The sequence below is a fragment of the Mercenaria mercenaria genome, chromosome 16, assembly GCF_021730395.1.
Source record: "Mercenaria mercenaria strain notata chromosome 16, MADL_Memer_1, whole genome shotgun sequence".
In the NCBI taxonomy this organism is placed as follows: Eukaryota; Metazoa; Mollusca; class Bivalvia; order Venerida; family Veneridae; genus Mercenaria; species Mercenaria mercenaria.
The window spans coordinates 68,469,151-68,475,150 of NC_069376.1; positions in this window are offsets into that span (position 1 = coordinate 68,469,151).

Consider the following 6,000-nt stretch of genomic DNA (forward strand, 5'->3'; position numbering starts at 1 on the left):
ATAATAAAATCCTAAAAACTCCTGTGTGAGAAAAGTACTTGAAAGTGTTGGATTACATTTAAAGAAAAAATATTTTCATTATGCCACATATGTAAAAACAGAAATAGACTAAAGAAAAAATAACACATGGTATAAAAAATGTGAACACTGCAAGGCTATTACAATTTTTTATCAGATGTAAAGGGAGAAAAAAATAAATCAGAAAAAAAAAACAAATAAGAAAGACAAAGAATATTGTGACAGAATTGCCATATGAATTATACAGGACTAATTAGATAAGAAGAGAATAAAACGAAAGCAATGCCACCAAGTATTAAAACTAAGTAAAAATGAGCCGTGCCATGGGAAAACCAACATAGTGGGTGTGCGACCAGCATGAATCCAGACCAGCCTGCGCATCCGCGCAGTCTGGTCAGGATCCATGCTGTTCGCTAACAGTTTCTCCAGTTCCAATAGGCTTTAAAAGCGAACAGCATGGAGCCTGACCAGACTGCGCGGATGCGCAGGCTGGTCCGGATCCATGCTGGTCGCAAACCCACTATGTTGGTTTTCTCATGGCACGGCTCATTTAAAAAAAGATGTGCAGAGAATAGTGAATATATTTTTTCATAAATGTATATAAGAATGATTTTTCTTGAAACTTAATATGTCTGAGAACACATGGGTGGGAAGAATGAATAGTATATACCTATGAATGATATTGTGGATGGTGGCGGTCAGAGAAATGGAGTGCACAAATCAGGAAAGAACGGTCGTAACAGCACCCTTCCCCCTGAGGCTATCTTACCCCTACATTTAGAAAGTATCATATGTGCCTGTGCCGGGTGCTAGAAAAAGTGCCCTTACAACACTTTTTAAGAACCCTTTCATACTGTGATTTTCGCGAACAAAAGCCTATTAGTATTTCCTTCGTATCTTTTGTATTAACGGAGATATCAACTTTTAAAACACTACACTTTTATCCTGCTTCAGTTCATAAAAACGTGGAAACTCTAGAGGTCGCATAACGTGACAAAATTGAAAATATTGCAGGTTCGGTTTGATTGTTAGCGTTTATTTATCATGTCATGGACCTCATTTATATGAAATAAATTGCCTCACACTTATAAAGACTTCCAAAAAAACTATAGACCTTTTTACTTAAATTGAATAAATTGTAAAAGATGGGGTAAAATTTACAGTTAAAATATTGAAACAGTTTCTTTAAAATATATTCATGTCTATACCCAAACTAAGGAAATTAAGGACGGTTGTAACAGTTCATGGTAAGAACACACATTTTCAGTCTTGTTGCTTTAATATGAAACACTTACGGTCTCTTTTGTAAGACCTCGGTGCATTTGGAAGAATCGCAAATAAATAACTGTTAAAGGGCCGATACGAGTACATTATAAAAAAAATCATGGCATTGGGTGCAATCAAGTGTTTTCCTGCGGAAATATTAATCTCCGTCTTTAATATCTTCGCAGGAAAAACCCTCGATTTCACCCAACGCCATGATATTTGCAATGATTCACGAATGTCTGTCCTTTAACTGTTTTATCGCATGGAAACAGTATTTCCTTTTTTTCAAGATTATAAAGATTTTTCATAAACAAGAGTCCCCACTAGTAGCCCTAAATTTCATATGACAAAAACACTGTGCCGATATATATCGCCATACTTTTCCTGTATGCAGCTCAATGAATGGGGAAACTATACTGTTATATATTCTATACTGTTACAGCTTTCACTATATACTTATAAATGCTGTATTTTGCCATATGGGTCTATGACCTCCTGGTTTATATGAAATAAAATTTCTTTAATCTTCTACCAAATTCTTGTTATAATATCAACACAGTCTTTTTCTGTTAAAGGTTCAGTTCCTGACTATGAAGAATGTTACCATGCATATTGCAGTAAAAAGATCAAATATGGCCACAAGATGCGATAATAATAGAAACTAATCAAAATCCTTATGACTGCAGAAAGTTCTATATCACTAAGGGGGATGAAATGTCTTACCAACCATTAGTCTTTCAACAAAGCTTACGGCTAGGGGAACTGTGCCGCAGAACTTTTTTTTTTTAATTTTAAGCCGACAGAGAGTTATATCTCATAAACATATAAATGTACCAGAAAAAAAGTTTAAAAAAAGTAATAAAATTGAAACAAACAATATTTTCCAAAACGTTATGCCACATTTCCCTCGTGCAGGGAATAATACTGAATAAATGCAGTACAATTTCTGGATATAGGAGCTAGCCTTTACTGTAAGCCTGGATATAGGAACTAGCCTTTACTGTAAGCCTGGATATAGGAGCTAGCCTTTACTGTAAGCCTGGATATAGGAGCTAGCCCTAACTGTAAGCCTGGATATAGGAGCTAGCCTTTACTGTAAGCCTGGATATAGGAGCTAGCCCTTACTGTAAGCCTGGATATATGAGCTAGCCTTTACTGTAAGCCTGGATATAGGAGCTAGCCTTTACTGCCAGCCTGGATATAGGAACTAGCCCTAACTGTAAGCCTGGATATAGGAGCTAGTCTTTACTGCAAGCCTGGATATAGGAACTAGCCCTAACTGTAAGCCTGGATATAGGAGCTAGCCCTAACTGTAAGCCTGGATATAGGAGCTAGCCCTAACTGTAAGCCTGGATATAGGAGCTAGTCCAAACTGTAATCCTGGATATAGGATCTAGTCCTAACTGTAAGCCTGGATATAGGAGCTAACCCAAACTGTAAGCCTGGATATAGGAGCTTTATTTTCTTTTTTTTTTTGTTGGATTTAACGTCGCACCGACACATGATAGGTCACATGGCGACTTTCCAGCTTTAATGGTGGAGGAAGACCCCAGGTGCCCTTCGTGCATTATTTCATCACGAGCGGGCACATGGGTAGAACCACCGACCTTCCGTAAGCCAGCTGGATGGCTTCCTCACATGAAGAATTCAACGCCCCCAGTGAGGCTCGAACCCACATCGATGAGGGGCAAGTGATTTGAAGTCAGCGACCTTAACCACTCGGCCCCGGAGGCCCCGGATATAGGAGCTAGCCCAAACTGTAAGCCTGGATATAGGAGCTAGCCCAAACTGTAAGCCTGGATATAGGAGCTAGCCCAAACTGTAAGCCTGGATATAGGAGCTAGCCCTAACTGTAAGCCTTGTTAGAAATATAGATAAGTATGATATCTTATTCCAGTCAGTGACTTATATCTTCTTTGAAGTCATAAGCTTATATATGATTAGTATATTTAATACATTGTCTACATGTAAGAGAAGGTACAATTACAAAAGAAGAAAATGTCATAAAGCCTTACATGTCGCATTTAATGCTTTCCGTAGTACGGACTATTTGCATTTTGCTTGAAACCTTTTTCCTTTTTTTTTCTTTTTTCTTTTTTTTTTTCTTTTTTTTTTTTTTTTTTTTTTTGGCAATGAATTTAGTAAAGATTTTGACCACGTTTCCATTGATAACTCTTAAAATATGGATTAGGCCCATCATTTGGCAATGACTTTTTGCTTTTAGTTGTTAAAAAAGAATTGAATTTCTGTACATACTGCCATGTGAAGTTACTTTGATATTTTCATTCTTACATGCCGCTATCTACGAGAAGAACGCATAAAATGAAATCCCGCTTTAATCAAATCATGCTGGCATAATTAACATATTTCTGACTTTTTCAGTGCTCCTAATGAATGTTTAGCAGGTAACATTTACTTATAAACTGATACTGTTAATCTTGTAAACCAAAATCAAAATTACAGTAAAATTACAGTTGTTGACTGATCTGAGCATAATCACTTGCCTTAAAAAGGAACTTTGTTATCTGTAACTCTGTAAAGCACGTTTCAAACCTGTTGTCAAACTGTGATTTTATTTTGTTACAAATATTGTGTGAAAATGTGATATTTCACTGCTGGCATAGTCAGCGATAATTCAAATCAAGACAATGTCATAACTAAGCACACACTGGTATATTTGACCAATATGGATTACTATGGCGTACAGAACTGACTGCACGTATAAGACTCCTGCAGGTATAAATCGTACCCTACAAACACAAATCGGAAATGTACGTGGATGTATTATTTATACCTGCAGGTTTAATTATATTTATACGTGCAGGTATAAAGTGGTATGTGCAGGTACAGTTTTATACCTGTGTGTACATTTTTATACCTGCGGGTACATTTCTGATTTGTACTTGCAGGTATATGTTTGTACCTGCAGGTGTTGTTCTATCTATTTACGTTTAACCTATGGTCCGCCATAGATAACCGGTGTTGTTGCGATAGTTAGCCGCTATCAGAAAACAATGGTTAATCAAGATATCGGGCTGGTCGACGTAACGTCAACGTCTAGTCAATAATTACTGGAAACCATTCTGGTCCTATATCAGCTTCCATATAATGCTTGGTGGGAAATTAATTGTCAAAATACGTCGCTGTTGATATGTACAGGTTAACAATGATTGTACTCTTTTTTCTACTTTTTTCTACTTTTTTTTTGCTGATTCCTACCGGAACTAGATCTGGCTTTATTCAAGAATATTTGCATATCCTCGTGTAGTATTTGTATAATACCTTGGGTGAAAATAAGGTTATCTGTCTGTTTGTTTGTCAGTCTGTCTGTCTGATATACACTGTTGCTAGTATTAGCCTTAGAAGTGTGCTAAAATACATTCAATTAGTTTTACAGAATTACAGAATTTACATGGTTATTAGGTTCGCCTGGTTTGTTAAACTATCAGTTGATTTTAGTGATATTCCGTTAAAGAACATTCCGTCTTGCTGTACCGTTGAACTTGGTAACTTCATTTGCGGTATCTATGTATTAAGTCTAACATTTGATACAAATATCAGATTCAAGCAAACATTTATACATGTGGAAAAGTCGTATTCAAACAAGACAAAGTTCATGACAACATTATCCTGCAATTTATATGCATCAGGTAGAATTCTAAAAACAGTGTCAAAGTGTGTGTTTTTTTATTTGCAGCGGTGAGTCAATGAATCATTTACAATTTTAGCAGTATTACATAATTTCTCTTTGTTCTTAGTTGAGTTATTGTTATCATGTAATGTTACATCGGCCGAATAGGTATTCAGTGAAATCCGTAAATATTGTTTTTCCCATACACTTTAAATTTCATAAAAAAGGCCTGTAAGATATGAAATAATATATATCCTTTCAGCAACAATTTTGCTGACAGTATAAGAATGGCGAGAATGATGTTTGATAAGTACATCATGCTTGGAATATGTTACCTACAAATCACGTTTCATACCGGTTGCAACGCTTCTTTTCTAGATTGGTGAGACTGATTTGTCACTACTGTTGTGTGAAATTGCGCTATTTCCTACTGGGCTATGGCATTGTCATCGATAGTTCACAGCAAACTTACTGTGCGTCTACAGCGGCTCAACCGTGTAGCTGGTGTACGTACAAACTTAATTAGCTTCATTGATGACAGGCACCAAGTACACCTGGGATATATTTACTTGGTATCCATTGATTCAGTGTAGTTATGTTTTCTGGTGCTTTAGGATAATGGAGTCTATTCAATATCTATGTAATAGAATTCCGCTATCTTTTTGCTTTGTTGCATTCTATGCTTCGAAATGATCTTTTTTTAAAGATGTTTTAGTTCAAGTTAAAACAAATTCAGATAAAATCATGCAATTTACCTCTTCCATCGGGATTCTCTCCAACTGCCATCGTCTTAATTGGTTGGTCTGTCGAATTGATGCGCGAATAATGACGAATTTTATTAACCCAAAACCCATCGATGGAAACAATGCAGACAAGTAGTAAAGGGTTAAGGCCGTTGGCAAAATTAATCTAGATTAAAGAAATATCTAAATACCTGCGAACATACCCGTATTTTCGATTTTTTTCTGTTGTGTATTATAGTATAAGCTAATTAATCATTCTGTAGAAAAGGAAACAAAAACTTTTTTCATAGAAAAGAATGATACTAAATGTGCATTTTTGTTGCATTTCTAGTTTTTTTCTTT